At 42.2% G+C, this 26,238-nt stretch overlaps 1 non-coding gene across 1 annotated transcript; it reads right to left on the bottom strand.

Moving 5' to 3' along the window:
- Window positions 1-5,652: 5,652 nt before the first annotated feature.
- On the bottom strand, window positions 5,653-5,761 carry LOC114115054 (U6 spliceosomal RNA). Its single transcript, XR_003589557.2, has one exon. It is a non-coding gene; the product is annotated as a U6 spliceosomal RNA (small nuclear RNA).
- Between the last annotated feature and the right edge of the window lie 20,477 nt (window positions 5,762-26,238).

The raw sequence follows: 26,238 nt of genomic DNA, 5'->3' as shown, positions 1-26,238 counted from the left end.
CATGACTATTGGAAAAACCATAGCTTTGACTAGACGAACATTTGTTGGCAAAGTAATGTCTCTGCTTTTTAATATGATGTCTAGGTTGGTCATAATTTTTCTCCCAAGGAGCAAGCGTCTTTTAATTTCATGGCTGCAATCACCATCTGCAGTGACTTTGGAGCCCCCCAAAATCAAGTCAGCCACTGTTTCCACTGTTTCCCTATCTATTTGCCAGGAAGTGATGGGATCAGATGCCATGATGTTAGTTTTCTAAATGTTGAATTTTTAGCCAACTTTTTCACTATCTCACTTTTATCAAGAGGCTCTTTAGTTCTTCTTGGCTTTCTGCTATAAGGGTGGTGTCATTTGCATATCTGGGGCTATTGATATTTCTCCCAGCAATCTTGAATCCAGCTTGTGTTTCATCAGCCCAGCATTTCTCATGATGTACTCTGCTTATAAGTTAAAGAAGCAGGGTGACAATATACAGCCTTAACGTACTTCTTTTCCTACTTGGAACCAGTCTGTTGTTCCATGTCCAGTTCTAACTGTTGCTTCCTGACTTGTACGCAGATTTTTCAAGAGGCAGGTCAGGTGGTCTAGTATTCCCATCTCTTTCAAAATTTTCCAATTTGTCGTGATCCACACAGTCAAGGCTTTGGCATAATCAATAAAGTAGAAATAGATGTTTTTCTGGAACTCTTCCTTTTTTGATGATCCAAGCGATATTGGCAATTTGACCTCTGGTTCCTCTGCCTTTTCTAAAACCAGTTTGAACATCACGTTCATGTACTGCTGAAGCCTGGCTTGGAGAATTTTGAGCATTACTTTACTAGCATGTTCCCTTGGTATCTCTAATATTCTTGAAGAAATCTCTAGTCTTTCCCATTCTGTTGCTTTCCTCCATTTCTTTGCATTGATCGCTGAGGCTTTCTTATGTCTCCTTGCTATTCTTTGGAGCTCTGCATTCAGATGGTTTTATCTTTCCTTTTCTCCTTTGCTTTTTGCTTCTCTTCTTTTCACAGCTATTTGTAAGGCCTCCTCAGAGAGCCATTTTGCTTTTTTGCATTTCTTTTCCTTGGGGATGGTCTTGATCCCTGTCTCCTGTACAATGTCATGAACCTCTGTCCATAGTTCATCAGAGACTCTGTCTATCAGATCTAGTCCTTTAAATCTATTTCTCACTTCCACTGTATAATCATAAAGGATTTTATTTAGGTCATACCTGGATAGTCTAGTGCTTTCCCCCACTTTCTTCAATTTAAGTCTGAATTTGCCAATGAGCAGTTCATGATCGGAGCCACAGTCAGCTCCTGGTCTTGTTTTTGTTGACTGTATAGAGCTTCTCCATCTTTGGCTGCAAAGAATATAATCAGTCTGATTTTGGTGTTGACCATCTGGTGATGTCCATGTGTAGAGTCTTCTCTTGTGTTGTTGGAAGAGGGTGTTTGCTATGACCAGTGTTTCTCTTGGCAAAACTCTATTAGCCTTTGCCTGCTTCATTCCGTGTTCCTAGGCCAAATTTGCCTGTTACTCCAGGTGTTTCTTGACTTCCTACTTTTGCATTCCAGTCCCCTATAATGAAAAAGACATCTTTTTGGGGTGTTAGTTCTAAAAGGTCTTGTAGGTCTTCATAGAACCATTCAACTTCAGCTTCTTCAGCGTTACTGGATGGGGCATAGGCTTGGGTCACCGTGATATTGAATGGTTTGCCTTGGGAATGAACAGAGATCATTCTGTTGTTTTTGAGATTGCATCCAAGTACTGCATTTCAGACTCTTTTGTTGACCATGATGGCTACTTGACTTCTTCTAAAGGATTCCTGCCCACAGTAGTAGATATAATGGTCATCTGAGTTAAATTCACCCATTCCAGTCCATTTTAGTTTGCTGATTCCTACAATGTCTATGTTCACTCTTGCTGTCTCCTGTTTGACCACTTACAATTTGCCTTCAGAAAATTAGAAATACCAAGGGAACATTTCATGCAAAGATGGGCTCAATAAAGGACAGAAATGGTATGGACCTAACAGAAGCAGAAGATATTAAGAAGAGGTGATAAGAATACACAGAAGCACTGTACAAAAAAGATCTTCACAACCAAGATAATCATGATGATGTGATCACTTACCTAGAGCCAGACATCCTGGAATGTGAAGTCAAGTGGGCCTTAGAAAGCATCACTACGAACAAAGGTAGTGGTGGTGACGGAATTCCAATTGAGCTACTTAAAATCCTAAAAGATGATGCTGTGAAACTGCTGCACTCAATATGCCAGGAAATTTGGAAAATTCAGCAGTGGCCGCAGGACTGGAAAAGGTCCGTTTTCATTCCAATCCCAAAGAAAGGCAATGCCAAAGAATGCTCAAACTACCGCACAATTGCACTCATCTCACACGTTAGTAAAGTAATGCTCAACATTCTCCAAGCCAGGCTTCAGCAGTATGTGAACCATGAACTTCCACATGGTCAAGCTGGTTTTAGAAAAGGCAAAGGAACCAGAGATCAAATTGCCAACATCCACTGGATCATTGGAAAACCAAGAGAGTTCCAGAAAAACATCTATTTCTGCTTTCTTGACTATGCCAAAGCCTTTGACTGTGTGGATCACAATAAACTGTGGAAAATTCTTTAAGAGATGGGAATACTAGACCACCTCAGCTGCTTCTTGAGAAACCTATGTGCAGGTCAGGAAGCAACTTTAGAACTGGACATGGAACAACAGACTGGTTCCAAATAGGAACCAACAAGGCTCTATATCGTCACCCTGCTTCTTTAACTTATATGCACAGTACATCATGAGAAACGCTGGGCTGGAAGAAGCCTAGGCTGGAATCAAGATTGCCAGGAGAAATATTAATAACCTCAGATATGCAGATGACACCATCCTTATGGCAGAAAGTGAAGAGGAACTAAAAAGCCTCTTGATGAAAGTGAAAGAGGAAAGTGAAAAAGTTGGCTTAAAGCTCAACATTTAGAGAACTAAGATCATGGCATCTGGTCCCATCATCATGGGAGATAGATGGGGAAACAGTGGAAACAATTTCAGACTTTATTTTTCTGGGCTCCAAAATCACTGCAGATGGTGATCGCAGCCATGAAATTAAAAGACGCTTACTCCTTGGAAGGAAAGTTATGACCAACCTAGAGAGCATATTGAAAAGCAGAGATATTACTTTGCCAGCAAAGGTCTGTCTAGTCAAAGTTATGGTTTTTCCAGTGGTCATATATGGAAGTGAGAGTTGGACTGTGAAGAAAGCTGAGCACTAAAGAATTTATGCTTTTGAACTGTGGTATTGGAGAAGACTCTTGAGAGTCCCTTGGACTGCAAGGAGATCCAACCAGTCCATTCTAAAGGAGATCAGTCCTGGGTGTTCATTGGAAGCCCTGATGCTAAAGCTGAAACTCCAAATCTGTGGCCACCTCATGTGAAGAGTTGACTCATTGGAAAAGACTCTGATGCTGGGAGGGATTGGGGGCAGGAGGAGAAGGGGACGACAGAGGATGACATGGCTGGATGGCATCACTCACTTGATGGACATGAATCTGAGTGAACTCTGGGAGTTGGTGATGGACAGGGAGGCCTGGCGTGCTGCAATTCATGGGGTTGCAAAGAGTCGGACACGACTGAGTGACTGAACTGAGCTGAACTGAGCGACTGAACTGAACTTACTAGCATGTGAGATGAGTGCAGTTGTGTGGTAGTTTGAGCATTCTCGGGCATTGCCTTTCTTTGGGATTGGAATGAAAACTGACCTTTTCCAGTCCTGTGGCCACTGCTGAATTTTCCTAATTTGCTGGCATATTGAGTGCAGCACTTTCACAGCATCATCTTTCAGGATTTGAAATAGCTCCACTGGAATTCTATCACCTCCACTCACTTTGTTTGTAGTGGTGCTTCCTAAGGCCCACTTGACTTCACATTTCAGGATGTCTGGCTCTAGGCGAGTGATCACACCATTGTGATTATCTGGGTCATAAAGATTTTTTTGTACAGTTCTTCTATGTATTCTTGCCACTTCTTCTTAACATCTTCTGCTTCTGTTAGGTCCATACCATTTCTCTCCTATATGGTGCCCATCTTTGCAAGAAATGTTCCTTTGGTATCTGTAATTTTCTTGAAGAGATCTCTAGTCTTCCCATTCTATTGTTTTCCTTTATTTCTTTGCACTTATCACTGAGGAAGGCTTTTTTACCCCTCCTTGCTATTCTTTGGAACTCTGCATTCAAATGGGTATATCTTTCTTTTTCTCTTTTGCTTTTGTCTAACTCAATAAAACTATGAGCCATGCCGTGTAGGGCCACCCCAGATGGATGGGTCATGGCGGAGAGTTCTGACAAGATGTGGTCCACTGGAGAAGGGAATGGCAAACCACTTCAGTATTCTTGCCTTGAGAACCCCATGAACAGTATTAAAAGGCAAAAAGCTAGGACACTGAATGATGAACTCCCCTTGTCAGTAGATGTCCAATATGCTACTGGAGATCAGTGGAGAAATAACTCCAGACAGAATGAAGGGATGGAGCCAAGGCAAAAACAATACCCCGCTGTGGATGTGCCTGGTGATAGAAGCAAGGTCCGATGCTGTAAAGAGCAATATTGCATAGGAACCTGCAATATTAGGTCCATGAATCAAGGCAAATTGGAAGTGGTCAAACAGGAGATGGCAAGAGTGAATGTCGACATTTCAGGAATCAGCGAACTAAAATGGACTGGAATGGATGAATTTAACTCAGATGACCATTAAATCTACTACCGTGGGCAAGAATCCCTGAGAAGAAATGGAGTAGCCATCATAGTGAACAAGAGTCCGAAATGCTGTACTTGGATGCAATCTCAAAATGACAGAATGATCTCTGTTCATTTCCAAGGCAAACCATTCAATATCATGGTAATACAAGTCTATGCCCTGACCACTAATGCTGAATAAGCTGAAGTTGAACAGTTCTATGAAGACCTACAAGGCCTTCCAGAACTAACATTCAAAAAAGATGTCCTTTTCATTATAGGTGACTGGAATGCAAAAGTAGGAAGTCAGGAAATACCTGGAATAACAGGCAAATTTGGCCTTGGAGTACAGAATGAAACAGGGCAAAGGCTAATAGAGCTTTGTCAAGAGAAAGCACTGGTCGTAGCAAACACCCTCTTCCAACAACACAAGCAAAGACTGTACACATGAACGTTGCCAGATGGTCAACATCGAAACCAGATTGATCATATTTTTGCAGCCAAAAGTGGAGAAGCTCTATACAGTCAGCAAAAACGAGACCGGGAGCTGACTGTGGCTCAGATCATGAACTCCTTGTTGTCAAGCTCAGATTTAAATTGAAGAAAGTAGGGAAAACCACTAGATCATTCAGGTATGACCTAAATCAAATCCCTTATGATTATACAGTGGAAGTGAGATAGAGATTTAAGGGACTAGAGACAGAGTCCCTGATGAACTATGGACAGAGGTTCGTGACATTGTACAGGAGACAGGGATCCAGACCATCCCCAAGAAAAAGAAATGGAAAAAAGCAAAATGGCTGTCTGGGGAGGCCTTACAAATAGCTTTGAAAAGAAGAGAAGCGAAAGACTCTGGTCTTTAAACTTAACTGATGATGAAATGTGAAAGCAGCTCTTTTGAAAGATAATAAAGATGTAAATAATTCTTCTTCTTTTTTTTTTTTTTAATATGGACCGCTTCATCAATTTGCATCTCATCCTCGTGTGCAGGGGCCATGCTAATCTTGTTGGTATTGTTCTAATTTTAGTATATGTGCTGCCAAAGTGCGCACAGCTCTTGCTTGTAAATAAACCAATTTACTTCTTGTGGAGACCCAAGTGACCAGATATTTCCAACAGGGAATTTTATTTTTTTACAAAGGCAGAGAGAGGTTAAAAGACCCCCAAGACAAAGAAGAGCTGGGGCTGTAAACTTAAGATTCTGAGTCCAGGACTTCCTCATGGTGCCAAATTCATTTCGGTCTGGCCCAGCCCTTTACAGGTATTCCCTGGTGGCTCAGAGGGTAAAGAATCTGTCTGCAATGCGGGAAATCTGGGTTCTATCCCTAAGGTGGGAAGATCCACTGTAAGAGGGCATGACAACTTATTCCAGTATTCTTGCCTGGAGAATCCCATGCACTGTGGAGCCTGGCAGGCTATATAGTCCATGGGTCACAAAAAGTCAGACTAATCACATCCCTTTACAGTCACAAAGCAGGATGGACAAATTTCAGGACTCTAAAAGATTTTAACAGCAAATTGTGGTTGCTCCAGACCATCTTTTTTCTAATTGAGGTGAAATTCACATAGCCTAAACTTAATGATTTATGATTTTGAAGTATATAATCCAGGGGCGCTTGCTGTACTAGGTTTTTGTTTCTTGTTTTCTTATTTTAAAATTTTACATATGAGATTCCATTAGACCTGGTCTCACTTAAACTGCAGATGAAGAGTTATTTTCAGAGGCAGATGAGTGAAAGCTTGTGCAGAGAAGGAATGCAAACCGTCGTTCCCTCACACAAACTACAGAGCAGGAGAGACGCTGAGTTAAACTGTCCAGTGGATACTTGCCAAACGCAATAAATAAGTCACTCCTTCTAGGGCACTATTTTATTATGGTTTATATTGTCATTTTATTTTCCCTACTATGCCTTAGATGCAAAAAGAAGGGGAAAATGCCTAACAGCTTTGATGACAATTTTGGTTTGACTATCTTCCATTTAAAGAGCCTGGGGGTGGTGACTATTTAGGAAGCCCTGTGGAGGTGGGCGGGGCTGACTCTCATCCGGTCAATGCAGTTTCAGTCGGTTCCACCTCTCACTGGAGACTTTCCTCCACGTCCCCACCCCTACCCCCATTCCCCTCCCCCAACACCCTGGGGTTCACTTTGGGGGCTATTCTTCCGGTTCCAGGTGCAGAGTCCTGAGTTTTTGAGTGGTCTTTTAATACATTAATACTTTGTTTAGGCACTACAGTTTGACTGAATACTGAAATCTCTCTGTATTTGCCAAAATTACTACTTTTTCTTTAATTCAATAAATATGTGTTGCAGTATGTCTCAAGTTGTTTCCCTGTGCATGAAATTTGTCTGTATGATGTGGAATCTAAAGTTTAAGTCTATACAGTTCTTACTCCCTTTGAAAACTCAATTCTAATAGTAAAGATAAAAAGGATATGTTCATTTGACAAGTATTTATTTATTGAGCTTCCTAATAGCCCTCATGATGGTAGGTGCTAGGGGATGCAAAGATGAATTGGATGATGTTCTAACACTCAAGGACTCCTTCACAGCATGATGAGAATTGGCAGTTCAGGCTGACAATTAGACTTGTTTCTGAACTCAGAAGATCCCTAGGACATGTTTGAATTTCTCATTTAAGCCAGGGAGGGTGTGAGCTTTTAAGACATCTTCACAAAAAGGTAAGCCTAAGAATTCATTTACTATCTCATAAACAATTACTTGAGGATTAAAGAACCTTAATGAATTGGTGGGAGGGGGTTAAGGTCAATAAAAGGATGTTCTAGTTAGGGACAGATTGGAACTCTAACTCAAGTCACCATGCCTAATCTTACCCAACACTGTCCCCAGGTTTAAACCATTTATTTTGGGCAAAATGGAGATCAGATAAGTTTTGTGATGCCTACTTGTGCCCTCAATAGAGATTTTCAAGTTTGGCAAGATCTTGCTGCTTCCAGAAGCAGGGGGTGGACCTGGGAGGAGCAGAACCATACACTCAGTTTTCACGATAGAGATCCTGAAGAAGAATCCAGAGGTGCTTGCTTTGATATTAGTGTAATTGGAAACACACCCTAAATGTTAGACAAAACCTAAATGGTTGCTTTCATCTGAACTCCAGAAGAATGAAAGACTCTGGGTTAAGTACACTGCCCACTCCCACACTAAACATATGCACCTATTAGGCTCTCCCAGGGCTTTCCCTGCGGCTCAGCTGGTAAAGAATCCCTCTGCAACGCGGGAGACCTGGGTTCCACCCCTGGGTTGGAAAGATCCCCTGGAGAAGGGAAAGGCTACCCACTCCAGTATTCTGGCCTGCAGAATTCCATGGACTGTCCATGGGGTCATAAGGAGTCGGACAGGACTGAGCAACTTTCACTTTTCAGAGTTAACTGAGCCTGTGAGACAATATAATCCAGTCCAGTGAATGTGGCGGAATAGGATACTATGTATTTGTTGAGACTTCTGCTCTGTTTCCTGCTTTTTAAACTTTTTCGAAACCTCATTGCCATAAAATGACTTGCTGCTGCTGCTAAGTCTCTTCAATCGTGTCCGACTCTGCGACCCCATAGATGGCAGCCCACCAGGCTCCCCCGTCCCTGGGATTCTCCAGGCAAGAACACTGGAGTGGGTTGCCATTTCCTTCTCCAATGCATGAAAGTGAAAGGTGAAAGTGAAGTCGCTCAGTCGTCTCCGACTCTTAGCGACCCCATGGACTGCAGCCTACCAGGCTCCTCCATCCATGGGATTTTCCAGGCAAGAGTACTGGAGTGGGGTGCCATTGCCTTCTCCGATAAAATGACTTAGCACTTTTAAATCCTGAGTAGATAAGCAAAGACATTTATACCTGGTGCTTAAGCCAAAATGAAGACTCTCCTTTGGTTATAGAAGTTGAATGGCTTTTAATGATAGTTCACAAATAGTCTTCTGGGGGGTGCTGGGATTCTAAAAGAAAGTCTAAAGCACTTTTTTAAAGTTAGTGTACAAATTAATAAACCCCACATTTCCCTACAAATTCCTTAAGTTATTTTCTCTTATACTGCTCTGGTGCTGTTTAGTTATTAAGTCATGTCTGATTCTTCTGCGACCCCATGGACTGGAACTCACCAGGCTCCTCTGTCCATGGGGTTCTCCAGGCAAGCATACTGGAGTGGGTTGCTATTTCCTCCTCCAGGGGATCTTCCTGACCCAGGGATCGAACTCATGTTGTGTGCATTGCAGGTGAATTCTTTATCACTGAGTCACCCTGCTTTAACCATACTGTTTTAACCTACTTCAGATAATTCTAAACATGCCAGCTGAGGTTGTTTGGGGTTCTTCATAAAGGACAGTGTCAGGTGGAAGATAAGTCTGTGATCTTAATCCTACCAGAAACCATAAATTCCATGTTAGTATGGAAATAAAGTCGTATTAAGCATGTGTGTTGTGTTACAGTTTTCTCTGCTTACAAGTGAACGAAAACAAAGAGAACTTGAGCAAAAAACTGAAGGGTGGAGGCCCTTGTAGGAGAATAGTCAAGCACGGCCTTGAGTGCAGGGGAGAGTGGGCAGCAAGCCTTGCAGTGGCACAACCAGGGCATCCCTGGGGACCTCAGTGAACCCAGACACAGTCAGGGACTTTCTCCTTAGAGGGCTTGCTGCTTCAAATACTTCTTGGTCAAAAGGTACCTCCTGGGGAACAGAAACCACTTGTCCCTCTTTGTTCAGGGTTCTGCTCTGGATTGGTCAGCCATTCTTGTGGGACAGAACCGTGCACCAGAAACGAGACTTAGGAGAACCCACCCATCTGGGAACACTAGGAAGTTCTTAAGGAGAAGTGAGGAGGGAGGAGGCTGGCGGTGAGGGGAGTGGTTCACTGCCTACCACACATTGCCTTTAATATAATAACCACGTGTTACAATTAAAGTCAAGCTTTGTTTATTTTCCATAGTACAGCAATGAACACATTGTTGTGTTCCTTCCTAATACTCTATTTCCAAGATTTAAAAAAATTAAGGCTTGGTGCTGTGATATGAGTCAGAGGCATGACCAAAGGGAAAATAGAGGATGAGCCTGGCATCTTAATATGCAGTGGGAGACACTGAGAGACAGACAGCTTGCAATTACTGTACACATACAAGCAAAGACAGATCTCTTATTTAATTAGCTTTTTAAGAAGAATTTTAAAAAAGTTTAAAGGTCTCAAATGTATCTTTATTGTTCTATGCCACGGATATTAATTGGCTTCTATTCTTTATTATGTGTGTATGTATACATATAGACACATGTACATATATTTTGATATCACTGTCCTTCATCACATTCAAAAATACTATCTACAGTCTTTCTAAATATGAAGATGGAAAATCATAATTAACAATGCCTATATTATGCACATAAATACAGCTGTTGGAGTCACTAGCTTGGTAGCCTGTGCTTTTTTTTTTTTTTTTTTTTTGCTCACATGACTGTCCTAAGTCTGTTTCCTATAGCTGTATGGTATACTGGGCATGATATATCTAATGCAAGTCTTGAGGTGAAAAGACTGTCAAAATGTTTTTCGGGAAATCCAGAGAAGAGCTCAGCATGCTTGCGATGACCCTAGATTTGAACACCTCATTTCTAGGAAGGGGACTGTGTCAGCCCCCTCCATCTGCAGTTTTTGGTATTGTTAGAAACTGCGAACTGTAGGCCTGCACAGATAGTTTCCTGCCTGGTTAATAAGTTGTCTTCATTTCTGGACATATAGGCAAATGTTTCTTTCTCTCCCAGAGCTCATTTATTTGGCTGAACCAGGTCTTTGTTGCAGTACGTGGGTGGCATGCAAACTCTTAGTTGCAGCACGTGGGATCTCGTTCTCCAATCAGAGATTGAACCTGGCCCCTGCACTGGGACCCGGGGCGCCATGGAAGACCCTCCCAGAACTTAATATGTATGGGCGTCCTGGAAATCCTTACTCCAGACTGCAACAAGCACTTATACTTCACAAGAATAAATGATGATGTCATCTCTTGAACTATTTAGCTCCTTATCATCCCATCAGCTGGGATTTATTTTTTTATAGTTCTCTAAAAAAAAATTGACTTTTTTCCCCATTATTTAGTAACAGAAAAAAAAAAAAAAGCCTAATTTACTCCCTCTGTCAACCTCAACCCACAGACTGTGAAAACACATTAGTCACTCAATTTACAACTCTGAAGGGAAACAAAACACCAAATAGAAAAAGAAATGTATCAAAGCAAATGCCCTGATTCTTAGATCATCAGATTATTCCGAACACAGTTGATATATTTGTATCTCAACTGCCAGACTGAAATCCCAGATACCTGGGGTAACAGAGCAAAAGGAAGGGACCATGCTCTTCTGGGTATCTGCAGCGCCCAGTCTTTGAGTCTCTAGGTCTACACATAATGTTCCCCTTCTCCCACAGCCTTATTTCTGCCCTTTGTTCTTGCAGCATCTTCCAGCGGGGTGTACAAAGAAACTGGTTTGTAGACAAGCAGGCCTGGATTCCAGCTGCTCCTCACAGCCTCTACTGTGGGGCTCTGACTATCCTATTCTTGGTGTTTACTTCTCCCTTAAGCTGGAAGTAACCACAATTGGTCCAGGACTGTGGCAGGATGGTAAGCAGTAGCATCAGTGGCACTGGAAGGGAGGGACCACTGGAAGTGATGGTGTCTGCTAGTGGTGTGACCAGGAGTTCTCCCCTAAGACACCTTTGCGCCACTGGGGATGCTGGTACAGTAAGTGCCACCCTGAGAAATTTAACAGTTGTTCCTCATTCCACAGAATCCTGAGACTTAACATTTAAGAAGACAGTGGGAGATGGGGAGGGAGGTACCCTCTTCTGGCATTTCCTCATCTGTGTGGTACTGCAGAGACAGACAGAAATTTGCTCAGTCATGTCCAACTCTTTGCAACCCCACAGACTATAGCCTGCCAGGCTCATCTGTTCATGGGATTCTCCAGGCAAGAATACTGGAGTGGGTTGCCATTCCCTTCTCCAGAAGATCTTCCCAACCCAGGAATCAAACCTGGATCTCCCACACTGCAGACAGATTCTTTACTATCTGAGTCACCCAGCAAGCCCAGTGCTGCAGAGAAACGCTTAGAAAGGGCTTACAGGCTAAGAGGTATGGATGCTTCTGCCCTTAGGGAGGCTGCAAGGGTGTGGCCACAGGAGTCCAGGGACCCATTTTCTTCTAAGGAGCAGTGCCACCTTTCCACCCAAGTGTGCTGTGCAAATATTCTCCTTTTCGTGCCAAGTGCTGGTGGCACTGTAGCCTCTAGGACACCTCATGTCCAGCTTTTAGCCAAGCATAGGCAGTCTAGAGGGTTTGTCTGCCAATGCAGGAGACATAAGAGACCCAGATTCGATCCCTGGGTCTAGAAGCAACCCACTCCAGTACTCTTGCCTGGAGAATCTCATGGACAGAGGAGGTGGGTGGGCTACAGTCCATTGGCTTGCAAAGAGTTGGACACCACTGAAGTCACTTAGCACAACACAGGTAGTAGTCCAGAAAGCAGTATGGGTACATCACTGTGATAAATGTCTAGGTACCCTGTGACCCGCAGTTCCCTCTCAGGGGGCACATGTGAGAGTATTCACCAAGGTCGGTGTTTAGAGACAGGAATCCATGCAATCAGGGTGCCTGTCACAGGGGATGGGCACCGATGTAGGAGACGACCACCGTGAAGTCCTGAGGAGCAGACTAGACGTGCACACAGCAACGCTGTAGGTCTCCAAAGCCAGGCTGAGGAAAGGAAGGAAGAGATGGAACGAGGGCAGCATCCTGGCGTCACTTGCACGGGTTAAAGATGCAGGCGCGCAGGATAACCCTACTCCTTATAGTAGCACAGAAGACAAGACACATTTAGCGCATCAGAATGGTTGCCTATGGTACTGGAGACAGCGGGTAATAGAGATCACAGGGAACAGAGGGATGGATGATGGATGGATGGTCGAATAGATAAATGGATAAATAAATATGCTCCCTGTGCAGAGGGACTGGGGATATGGTTGACTCAGGCTTTTGCTTCTGTATTCCTAAATAGAAAATTATTTTTCTGGGCATGACTTTTTAAAAAAAATATTTATTTATTATTTTGGTTACTCTGGATCTTAGTTGCATCTAGTGAACTTTTAGTTGAGGCATGTGGGATCTAGTTCCCTGTCCAGGGATTGAACCTGGGCTTCCTGCATTAGAGGCACAGTCTTAGCCACTGGACCACCCAGTGAAGTCCCTGGGCATGACTCGTAAAAGACTGGGAAGCAGCTATTCTAGGTAATGCAAACACTTCCTTAGAAGTTATCAGAAGGAGCAATGCATAGCAATTCAATAGCAATTCAACAAAAGTTATAAGTCAGACTAGGAGAGAAAAAATGTGTATCCAAGGCATTTTCCTCATGATAACTGTAGAAGAATAGTTTGTGAAGAGAGGCCATACCTTCAGCTGTGCCAGGTCTTAGATGTGGCACAGGGGACCTTGGATCTTTGTGCGCCATGGGGGATTTTTAATTGCAGCATGTGAACTCTTAGTTGCCACATGTGGAACCTAGTTCCCTGACCAGGGATCAAACCTGGGTCCCCTGCCTTGGCAACACAGTCTTAAAACACTGGATTACCAGTGAGGTCCCAAGAGAGTCCATAATTTTGAATTAAGGTGTTAAAACCACTAGTGCCATTCAGTTCAGTTCAGTTGCTCAGTCGTGTCCAACTCTTTGCGACCCCCATGAACCACAGCATACCAGGCCTCCCTGTCCATAATCAACCCCCAGAGTTTACCCAAACACATGTGCATTGAATCAGTGATGCCAGCCAACCGTCTCATCTTCTGTCGTCCCCTTCTCCTCCCATCTCAATCTTTCCCAGCATCAGGGTCTTTTCAAATGAGTCAGCTCTTCACATCAGGTGGCCAAAGTATTGGAGTTTCAGCTTCAGCATCAGTCCTTCCAATGAACACCCAGGACTGATCTCCTTTAGGATGGACTGGTTCTATCTCCTTGCAGTCCAAGGGACTCTCAAGAGTCTTCTCCAACACTATAGTTCAAAAGCATCAATTCTTCAGCACTCAGCTTTCTTTATAGTCCAACTCTCACATCCATACATGACTAATGGAAAAACCATAGCTTTGACTAGACGGAACTTTGTTGACAAAGTAATGTCTCTGCTTTTTAATACGCTATCTAGGTTGGTCATAACTTTCCTTCCAAGGAGTAAGCATCTTTTAATTTCATGGCTGTGGTCACCATCTGCAGTGATTTTGGAGACCCCAAAAATAAAGTCAGCCACTGTTTCCCCATATATTTGCCATGAAGTGGTGGGACCAGATGCCATGATCTTAGTTTTCTGAATGTTGAGCTTTAAGCCAACCTTTTCAGTCTTCTCTTTCACTTTCATCAAGAGGGTTTTTAGTTCTTCTTCACTTTCTGCCATAAGGGTGGTATCATCTGCATACCTGAGGTTATTGATATTTCTCCCAGCAATCTTGATTCCAGCTTGTGTTTCTTCCAGCCCAGCGTTTCTCATGATGTACTCTGCATAGAAGTTAAATAAGCAGGGTGACAATATATAGCCTTGACGTACTCCTTTTCCTATTTGGAACCAGTCTGTTGTTCCATGTCTAGTTCTAACTGTTGCTTCCTGACCTGCATACAGGTTCTTCAAGAGGCAGGTCAGGTGGTCTGGCATTCCCATCTCTTGAAGAATTTTCCACAGTGTATTGTGATCCACACAGTCAAAGGCTTTGGCATAGCCAAGAAAGCAGAAATAGATGTTTCTCTAGAGCTCTCTTGCTTTTTTGATGATCCAGTGGATGTTGGCAATTTGATCTCTGGTTCCTCTGCCTTTTCTAAATCCAGCTTGAACATCTGGGAGTTCACGGTTCGTGTATTGCTGAAGCCTGGCTTGGAGAATTTTGAGCATTACTTTACTAGCGTGTGAGATGAGTACAATTGTGAGGTAGTTTGAGCATTCTTCGACATTGCCTTTCTTTGGGATTGGACTGAAAAGTGACCTTTTCTAGTCCTGGGGCCACTGCCGAGTTTTCCAAATTTGCTGGCTTATTGAGGGCAGCACTTTCACAGCATCATCTTTTAGGATTTGAAATAGCTCAACTGGAATTCATTACCTAAATAATTATTTTTTAAATGACTTCTTTGATATTCAAGAAGATCATCAGGTGATCTAGGAAGTTTAAACTTACAGAATGTAGTTAGCAATAAGGATGGTATTTTCCCCTTAATACCATTTTGCTGGTCCTCTCCCTTCTGGTGATGAGAGTTGTGTTACATTTCTGATCCCCATCCCCTACTCGCTGTCTAGTCAAACATCTGAGAGGTGTGTCTGCAACCATCCCTTTAAAATCAGTTTGGTTTGCCTCAGCAGCATTCCTCCAGCTGGGCGCTAGGAAAGGGAAAGAATGCTATTTTGGCTGACCCTTGAGTGATCGGTAGGATTGAAAAGTCTGTTGATAAGTGGAAAGGACGTTCCAGGTGTAGGAAACAGCGTGATTGATGGCACAGACATAGGAATGTCCACGGCAGATACAAGAATGGGTCTGGAAGTGAAGAAACTCCTCTGCAGCTGTGAGGTTTGGTAGGCCCAGGCTCCTGCCTCAGCTCGGACTCTTCCAGCTATGATTGATCCAGTCTGGGAGCTTTCAAGTGTGCTCTTACATTCTGTGGGCCTGCAGCCAGCAGCTTCTCCTTTAAACCTCACATGTTTAAAAAAAAAAAAAAGTCAGTTACCGCCAAGTATGGTTCTCATTTTCACTTGAATATTCGCAACTTCCCTCTGTCAGTGCTGCCAGTTTTTAGGTGGGTGTGTCCATCTCTGCTAGATTCTTATTTGTTACATTTTATTTCTTTTCAATGTATTCCAAACCTTGAGATGTTTGTGTTACTATTGTCCCAGATACATGCCTCTAACTTGCTGTGAAAGGGAAGTGATTTGTTAGTTATCCATTAGACAAGAGTAACAATTTCTCAGTTCCCAAAAGGTTGCAGTTCTCACACCAAGTGCCAAATGTTTAAAAGAGAAGATCCCTAAACACTTAAGAGTAATTTTTAAACCACTTTGCTGAGATACAATTCACATAAGATACAATTCACCCATTTGAAGTGTACGATTGAATGGCTTTTGGTATCTCATTAATACTTTTAAACTGTGTTAACATATAACTAACAAAATTTGCCATCTTCATCACTTTAAGTGTAAAATTTAGTGCCATTAATTATGCTCATGTTATGCAACCATCACCACAATCTATTTCCAAACTTTTTCACCCCCCCTAAACAGAGCTGTTTATAACCTTGCTGTGGTATAATTAGGTCTAGACTAAAAGAGTTTGTTTATACTTATTAAGTGGTGTTTAAAATATCATACATTAACACATATATGTGGAATCTAGAAAAAATGGTACCGATGAAGCTGTTTGCAGAGGAGGAATGGAGAGGCAGACGCAGAGAACCGACTTGTGGACATAGTGGGGGAAGGAGAGGGTGGGATGAGTTGAGAGGTAAGGATTGACATATATACACTACCAGGGATAAAACAGACGGGCAGCAGGAAGCTGCTGTATAGCACAGGAGCTCAGCTTGGTGCTCTGTGATCTAGACGGTAGGATGGGGGTGGGGTAGGAGGCAGGCTCAAGAGGCTGAGGGGATACATGTATACAGACAGGTGATTCACGTTGCGCAGCAGAAACCAACACGACACTGTAAAGCAATATTCCAATCGGAAAAAAAAGTGTTTAATATTATCAACCTCTCTTAAGATTCCCTACCTCAGGTATTCTTTCTTACAACCCTTCCTGCTGCCTGTTTGAGCTGGGAGCTCCAGCCTCGTGGTGAATCCCATCCATACCAGCAGGTAGGCTCATCTTCAAACCCAAAGGATGCATGGCTGGAGTTTCTTTCCCTCCTGGACGTCTCAGGGGCAGAGGAAATGGCACCTGGCACGTGGGCCAGACACCTTCAGATAAAAGCCCAGCATGAGTCTATTCAGCCATTCCCTTTTATCTCCACCCCCGACTCCTATTTCCAACTCCCGTAGGCAGCCAGTTTTATGTGTTTAATGGGTATTATTTTGCTTTATGTTTTTGTAAAATGTCTATGGTTTTCTACTCCTGCCTTTCTGAGCTGTATAAGTAATCTAGACCTGGACCTAGATAAAGGGGTAAGGCTCCCCATCCTTGTTTCGAGACCACCACTGAAACCAGTCTTTCTCTGTATATCCTGGATATACACACACGCCTACTTACAACAAGGGAAAATATGCACATACCTCATCGCTAATGAGCTTGCCTTCAACTCTTTCCTGAGCCATATGTAACTTATAAGAGAAATTATAATCCAGTCACCGGTTCCTCTCTTTTAAATTCTAAGTTACTAGTCCAGAGGTTCTATGTCCCGTAAGGTTCTTCACTACAAGCCAACAGAAGGTGATTCTGACTTGAGCAGAGAAGGAAAGTACTGGAAACAAACTGTGTGGCTCACAGAGTGCTAGGAAGGCTAGAGGTCGTAGGTCAAAGGAGACTTCATACAGGGGACCCAGAACATAGCTGGGAAGTTCATTACCGTTACAAGGAAGAAGCATTTCTATAGCTGCTATCCCCCTCCCCCCACAAACCCTGCAAGAAGGATGGTGCTCTGTCCTCGTGCCTTTGAGAAACTGAACTTTGATACCAGAATGGATTCTCCTGTCTTGCAATCAGTTCAGTTCAGTTCAGTTCAGTCGCTCAGTCGTGTAAAAATCTTTGCGACCCCATGAGTCGCAGCACACCGAGTCGGTGATGCCATCCAGCCATCTCATCCTCTGTCGTCCCCTTCTCCTCCTGCTCCCAATCCTTCCCAGCATCAGAGTCTTTTCCAATGAGTCAACTCTTCACATGAGGTGGCCAAAGTATTGGAGTTTCAGCTTTAACATCAGTCCTTCCAATGAATACCCAGGACTGATCTCCTTTAGAATGGACTGGTTGGATCTCCTTGCAGTCCAAGGGACTCTTAAGAGTCTTCTCCAACACCACAGTTCTAAAGCATGAATTCTTCAGCACTCAGCTTTCTTCACAGGCCAACTCTCACATCCATACATGACCACTGGTAGAATCATAGCCTTGACTAAACGGACCTTTGTTGGAAAAGTACTGTCTTTGCTTTTTAATATGCTATCTAGGTTGGTCATAAACCTCCTTCCAAGGAGTAAGCGCCTTTTAATTTCATGGCTGCAATCACCATCTGCAGTGTTTTGGAGCCTCCCAAAATAAAGTCTAACACTGTTTCCACTGTTTCCCTATCTATTTGCCATGAAATGATGGGACCAGATGCCATGATCTTAGTTTTCTGAATGTTGAGCTTTAACGCAACTTTTTCACTCTCCTCTTTCACTTTCATCAAGAGGCTTTTTAGTTCCTCTTCACTTTCTGCCATAAGGGTGGTGTCATCTGCATATCTGAGGTTATTGATATTTCTCCCGGCAATGTTGATTCCAGCTTGTGCTTCTTCCAGCCGAGCGTTTCTCATGATGTACTCTGCATATAAGTTAAATAAGCAGGGTGACAAGCTTCTTGACCTGCATATAGGTTTTCTGACAGAATGTGGTCCACTGGAGAAGGGAATGGCAAACCACTTCAGTATTCTTGCCTTGAGAACCCCATGAACAGTATGAAAAGGCAAAATGATAGGATACTGAAAGAGGAACTCCCCAGGTCAGTAGGTGCCCAATATGTTATTGGAGATCAGTGGAGAAATAACTCCAGGAAGAATGAAGGGATGGGGCCAAAGCAAAAAAATTACCCAGTTGTGAATGTGACTGGTGACAGAAGCAAGGTCTGATGCTGTAAAGAGCAATATTGCATAGGAACCTGGAATGTCAGGTCCATGAATCAAGGCAAATTGGAAGTGGTCAAATAGGAGATGGTAAGAGTGAACGTCGACATTCTAGGAATCAGCGAACTAAAATGGACTGGAATGGGTGAATTTAACTCAAATGACCATTATGTCTACTACTGTGGGCAGAATCCCTTAGAAGAAATGGATTAGCCATCATTGTCAACAAAAGAGCCCGAAATGCTATTCTTGGATGCAATCTCAAAAACAACAGAATGATCTCTGTTCGTTTCCAAGGCAAACCATTCAATATCACAGTAATCCAAGCCTATGCCCCAACCAGGAATGCTGAAGAAGCTGAAGGTGAATGGTTCTATGAAGACCTACAAGACCTTTTAGAACTAACACCCAAAAAAGATGTCCTTTTCATTATAGGGGACTGGAATGCAGAAGTGGGAAGTCAAGAAACACCTGGAGTAACAGGCAAATTTGACCTTGGAATACGGAATGAGGCAGGGCAAAGGCTAATAGAGTTTTGCCAAGAGAACGCACTGGTCATAGCAAACACTTTCTTCCAAAAACACAAGAGAAGACTCTACACATGGACATCACCAGATGGTCAACACCAAAATCAGACTGATCATATTCTTTGCAGCCAAAGATGGAGAAACTCTATACAGTCAGCAAAAACAAGACCAGGAGCTGACTATGGCTTATTGCAAAATTCAGACTAAAATTGAAGAAAGTAGGGAAAACCACTAGACCATTCAGGTATGACCTAACTCAAATCCCTTATGACTATACAGTAGAAGTGAGAAAGAGATTTAAGGGACTAGATCTGATAGACAAGAGTGCCTGATGAACTATGGACAGAGGTTCGTGACATTGTACAGGAGACAGGGATCAAGACCATCCCCATGGAAAAGAAATGCAAAACAGCAAAATGGCTGTCTGGGGAGGCCTTACAAATAGCTGTGAAAAGAAGAGAAGTGAAAAGCAAAGGAGAAAAGGAAAGATAAAAGCATCTGAATGCAGAGTTCCAAAGAATAGCATGGAGAGATAAGAAAGCCTTCTTCAGCGATCAATGCAGAGAAATAGAGGAAAAGAACAGAATGGGAAAGACTAGAGATCTCTTCAAGAAAATTAGAGATACCAAGGGAACATTTCATGCAAAGATGGGCTCGATAAAGGACAGAAATGGTATGGACCTAACAGTAGATGCATTGGAGAAGAAAATGGCAACTCACTCCAGTGTTCTTGCCTGGAGAAACCCAGGGATGGGGGAGCCTGGTGGGCTGTCATCTATGGGGTCACACAGAGTTGGACACGACTGAAGCGACTTAGCAGCAGCAGCAGCAACACTAGCAGAAGATATTAAGAAGACGTGGCAAGAATACACAGAAGAACTATACAAAAAAGAGCTTCATGACCCAGATAATCACGACGGTATGATCACTCACCTAGAGCCAGACATCCTGGAATGTGAAGTCAAGTGGGCCTTAGAAAGCATCACTATGAACAAAGCTAGTGGAGGTGATGGAATTCCAGTTGAGCTGTTTCAAATCCTGAAAGATGATACTGTGAAAGTGCTGCACTCAATATGCCAGCAAATTTGGAAAACTCAGCAGTGGCCACAGGACTGGAAAAGGTCAGTTTTCATTCCAATCCCAAAGAAAGGCAGTGCCAAAGAATGCTCAAACTACCACACAAGTGCACTCATCTCACACACTAGCAAAGTAATGCTCAAAATTCTCCAAGCCAGGCTTCAACAGTACTTGAACTGTGAACTTCCAGATGTTCAAGTTGGTTTTAGAAAAGGCAGAGGAACCAGAGATCAAATTGCCATCTTATGCTGGATCATGGAAAAAGCATGAGAGTTCTAGAAAAACATCTATTTCTGCTTTATTGACTATGCCAAAGCCTTTGACTGTGTGGATCACAATAAACTGGAAATGAAAGATATGGGAATACCAGACCACCTGTCCTGCAATGCTTTGGGTCAAATTCTGGATCTGCTGCATCTGATTGGCTAAACCTAGGCCTGCAAAAAAAAAAAAAAAAAAGGCTGGCTGGCTTTCTTAGCGTCTATAGTGGAAGGCAGAGAAGGCGATGGCACCCCACTCCAGTACTCTTGCCTGGAAAATCCCATGGATGGAGGAGGCTGGTGGACTGCAGTCCATGGGATCGCGACGAGTAGGACACAACTGAGTGACTTCCCTTTCACTTTTCACTTTCATTCATTGGAGAAGGAAATGGCAACCCACTCCAGTGTTCTTGCCTGGAGAATCCCAGGGCCGGGGAGCCTGGTGGGCTGCCGTCTATGGGGTCACACAGAGTCGGACACGACTGAAGTGACTTAGCAGCAGCAGCAGCAGCATAGTGGAAGGCAGACCCTGTCTCTTGCTAAGACTCAAATGGTGAGGAATTCCCCAAGCATAGAAAGACAGCTCAGAGTGAACAACCAAAAAAGTTACAGATGTTCGCTATAGGTAGGAAGCATCTGGTGTTCTGTACAGATCTGAGTCACAGCGTAATTTTATGTGACTTTGAAAAATACTCTAAAATGGTTTGTTGGCTTCCCTTTCCTTCTGTTGTTAAAAATATACACTTGGGCAATTTCTTTTAAAAAAAAGGTAAAATTTCTGACATCAAAATCTCACAGTATTTTTGTCTTTTTCAAATATACATTGCTGTGTTGAAATATAACTATGGACCAAGTCTTTTTATAGCAAACTTAGCTACAGCTTTTTTCCAAGATTCTCGTCAGATTCTTATTCTGACCCAATATTTATGGTTTTGTAATTTTCAAAGTTTGTTTTCTACTGTGTTTCTTCTTTTAAACTGGAAGAGTCAGATTTTCTTCTTCTTCTTTTTTAAAGTACATAGCTTATATTACTACAAGGTAGAAAAAGAGAAAAAGTCAGTCAGAACAAAGGGGAAAAAAATTTATTTTGTAACCAAATCCAAAGTTAACAAAGATTTTTATTAGTGAAACATCAATTTATCCAGATTGCATTATTTCCTAGGTAAATAGAATCATATTTCTTGCATTAATAGCTAGTATGTGTTTATTGACTAGTTAGAAGACTCATTCTTTTTATTCTTTAAAGTCTCAAAATCTTAATTTGCTTCACTGATGTCCTATTTATCTGACATCTTTTTAATGAGTAATGCCATTTGGGCTGTGGCTGCTGTTTCACATTGAATGTATCCTCTCATCATTTCCTGTGGCTTTATGGCGAATGACAGTATATTTACTATACTATACGGATTTTTGTTTCTATCTCTGCTCTTAAAACTAATTGCCCCTAAAAATTCGCGAGAGAGACTCAGTGTGGGAATTAGGTACTGTCAGACAATTGTCAGACCAACAATTGTCCATTACAAAGTAGATTGGATTCCAGACCTACCAATTTCCTTGGACAGGGAAAAAAGATGTTTTGAGGTTTCGTCCATGAAAGGCAGCATTGTTGGTGTGAGTGAGGGAGGTAATTTGTGTAATTTCCTTTCAAATTTTAGAAACGCATGGCCCAGAATTCTGCTGAAGTGCGTTCTTGTCTCTTCCTAGGACAGGCAAATGTCTCTAGCCTCCCCTAGTCAGAGAATGTGGAAAGAAGCTGATATGAGAGGGAAGGGAATGTCACCAGGAGGAAGGGCCGAGGTGTTAATTAGCTTTTCTTGGCTCACCCAGAGCCAGTGGCGAGCAGATGGCTGCACGTTTAATACCACATTTTTTTTTTTTTTTCTGTCCAGCAGGCAGTATCTTTTGGACAGGCAGAAAGCATGCAGTTTTGTTTTTTTTTTCTCTTCAGAATGTGGAAGTGATGAAGAAACATACAAAGGGAAAAATCTAGATTTAAATGTTATATGTATCTAAGAAAAATAGACCTTATCTCCCTCCATCTTTTGCAATAAGGAGATGTGCCTTCATATTCTGAGAACAACTGAGAGTGATTTGTTCTATTACAAAAATCAATCTAAACTGATCAAACTGTGCCTGGATGTCTGAAAGATAATCTGTAAAATGATAAAACCGGCTATGAAGTTCAAACTCAATACCACAGCATCTTGTGTTTGGAGAGAGGCTGGCTTGTGGACAACTGTCAGAAGATTCAGCAGAGCATATATCAGAAGTACTGACATTGACCTCTGCCCTTGGACACTGGCAGTTTCTGTGGGGCGGGGACTGTGGCTTGATCGTTTCTTAATTTCTTTTACACTGGCCACAATGATATTCACTGGAAGTTAATGAAATGAAATGAAGTTATAGTAAGTCAACTGTATTATATGTACTATTCAATATTTGTATAATTATTGACTTTATGTCAAGATAAACATTAGTAAGCATGACAAAGTTTAACAGTTTACATTTTGAAAATGTGGTATTGTAACAGGCATGGATTTTTCTCAGTGCTTTATGTGCCAAATTAAATAACTTTCAAAACTGAGAAGTTAATATCCTGATATCTGTTTTTGAGGAAGGGAAAGGAAAAATATTTACTAAGCATTGCCTATGTAACAGATATACTTTAGATACATTAACATATCCATTTATTTCAACATCCCGATAGGGTAGTTTTCTCTGCTTTTTACAGATGAGGAAATGGAGGTTCACAGGTCATATAGTGACTGAGAAGGATACACATTCGGGTATGCCTGTCTCTACTGTCCTGCTTTTACTTTCCCTGAACCCCAATATCTTCATCGGTCCCCCAATATTCTCAGTTTTATTTGTCCAGTGATTGGTCAAATCAGCCCACTCTGCCTCTAAAGTGGGCTTCCCAGGTGGCACTAGTGGTGAAGAATCCACCTGCCAACCCAGAAGACGCAGGAGATGCCAGGGACACAGGTTGGATCCCTGGGTCAGGAAGATCCTTTGGGGGAGGAAATGGCAACCCGCTCCAGTATTCTTACCTGGAAAATTCAGTGAACAGCGGAGCCTGGAGGGCTACTGTCCATGGGGTTGGAAAGAGCTGGACATGCCAACCACGCAGGGCACCTCTATCTCTGAAGTAGTCTCCAAGTAGTCTTCACATTCTTTCTTGGCCCTGCCCCAATGACCGAAACAGATCTGGCATCCAGATCTTCAACTGCTTAGTGAAAGTGAAAACCGCTCAGTCGTGTTTGACTCTTTGCGACCCCTTGGATATACAGTCTATGGAATTCTCTTGGCTAAAATTCTGGAGTGGGTAGCCTTTCCCTTCTCCAGGGCAACTGCTTAACTCTTAAAACTAAATCACTTTTACAGCTTTAAAAGACAAATGGGAAGTGAAATAGTATATTGGTGGTAATCCAGGACAGAAAAAAATTTATTTTTTGGCTGCATGGAGTGGCACGTGGAGTCTTAGTTCCCTGACTAGGGACTGAACCTCTGGCTCCTATGTTGGAAGTGTGGAGTCAACCACTGGAACACCAGTGATGCCCCAGAGCATTAACTTAATCCTAATGTGCAATTGTGCAATTCTACCAAATTTCCACACTTCACATTCACTTTGTCCTTGCTAATATGTGATACACATGTCACATTTTTGTATCTGCATTTGATATTTGGGACAGGTGATACATCTATGGTTCTCTTTCTCATTGCTTGGTATACCACACTCAGTTTTTAAAATATGCATTTTAGGGAGTACTCTGTCAGTCCAGTAGTCAGGACTCTGAGCTTCCACTGCCAAGATCCAGGTTCAGTCTCTGATTAGGGAGCTAAGATCCCTCAAGACATAGTGTGTCAAAATACACTTTTATGTATGTATGATATATATATGTATACATGCATTTTATTATGTTTAAAATTTATTTACTTTATAATTGAAAGAACTGGTATGGACCTAACAGAAGCAAAAATATATTAAGAACAGATGGCAAGAATACAGAGAAGTATACAAAAAAGATCTTCACAACCCAGATAATCACAATGGTGTGATCACTCACCTAGAGCCAGACATCCTGGAATGTGAAGTCAAGTGGGCCTTAAGAAGTATCACTACGAACAAAGCTAGTGGAGGTGATGGAATTCTAGTGGAGCTATTTCAAATCCTGAAAGATGATGCTGTGAAAGTGCTGCACTCAATATGCCAGCAAATTAGGAAAACTCAGTAGTGGCCACAGGACTGGAAGAAGTCAGTTTTCATTCCAATCCCAAAGAAAGGCAATGCCAAAGAATGCTCCAACTACCACACAACTACACTAATCTCACATGCCAGCAAAGTAATGCTCAAAATTCTCCAAGCCAGGCTTCAACAATACGTGAACCGTGAACTTCCAGATGTTCAAGCTGGTTTTAGAAAAGGCAGAGGAATCAGAGATCAAATTGCCAACATCCACTGGATCATCGGAAAAGCAAGAGAGTTCCAGAAAAGCATCTACTTCTGCTTTTTTGACTATGCCAAAGCCTCTGTGTGGATCACAACAAACTGGAAAATTCTGAAAGAGATGGGAATACCAGACCACCTGATCTGCTTTCTGAGAAATCTGTATACAGGTCAGGAAGCAACAGTTAGAACTGGACATGGAACAACAGACTGGTTCCTGATACAAAAGGGAGTATGTCAAGGCTGTATATTCTCACCCTGCTTATTTAACTTATATTCAGAGTACATCATGAGAAATGCTGGAGTGGATAAACCTGAAGTTGGAATCAAGTGCCGGGAAAAATATCAATAACATCAGATATGCAGATGACACCACCCTTATGGCAGATAGCCATGAACTAAAGAGCCTTTTGATGAAAGTGGAAGAGGAGAGTGAAAAAGTTGGCTTAAAGCTCAGCATTCAGAAAACAAAGATCATGGCGTCTGGTCCCATCACTTCATGGCAAATAGATGGGGAAACAGTGGTAGACTTTATTTTTGGGGTCTCCAAAATCACCGCAGATGGTGACTGCAGCCATGAAATTAAAAGATGCTTACTCCTTGAAAGAAAAACTGTGACCAACCTAGACAGCATATTAAAAAGAAGAGACATTACTTTGGAAACAAAGGTCTGTCTAGTCAAAGGTATGGTTTTTCCAGTAGTCATGTATGGATATGAGAGTTGGACTATAAAGAAAGCTGAGTGCAGAAGAATTGATGCTTTTGAACTGTGGTGCTGGAGAAGACTCTTGAGAGTCCCTTGGACTGCAAGGAGATCCAACCAGTCCATCCTAAAGGAAATCAGTCCTGAATATTCATTGGAAGGGTGATGCTGAAGCTGAAACTCCAATACTTTGGCCACTTGATGTGAAGAACTGACTCATTGTAAAAGACCTTGATGCTGGGAAAGATTGAAGATGGGAGGAAAAGGGGATGACAGAGGATGAGATGGTTGGATGGTATCACCGACTCAATGAACATGAGTTTGGGTAAGCTCCGGGAGTTGGTGATAGACAGGGAGGCCTGGTGTGCTGCAATCCATGGGATCGCAAAGTTGGACATGACTGAGTGACTGAACTGAACTGCTTTACAGAATTTTGTTTTCTGTCAAACCTCAACATAAATCAGCCATAGGTATACATATATCCTCTCCCTTTTGAACCTCCCTCCTGATATAAATATATTAATATTTAAATAAATATAAATTAAACAAACATATTTATTTAAATATAAATAAAACATATTCATTTAAATATAAATTAAGCAAATTTTTATTTAAATTAAATGTTTACTTAAATACAAATTAAATAAATTTATATTTAAATATAAATAAATATATACATATGCATTTAAAATCAAGTGGTTGATTTCCTCCAAT

This window comes from Ovis aries, chromosome 5 (assembly GCF_016772045.2).
Source record: "Ovis aries strain OAR_USU_Benz2616 breed Rambouillet chromosome 5, ARS-UI_Ramb_v3.0, whole genome shotgun sequence".
Lineage (NCBI taxonomy): Eukaryota > Metazoa > Chordata > Mammalia > Artiodactyla > Bovidae > Ovis > Ovis aries.
This window is presented reverse-complemented; position numbering and strand designations above follow the sequence as displayed.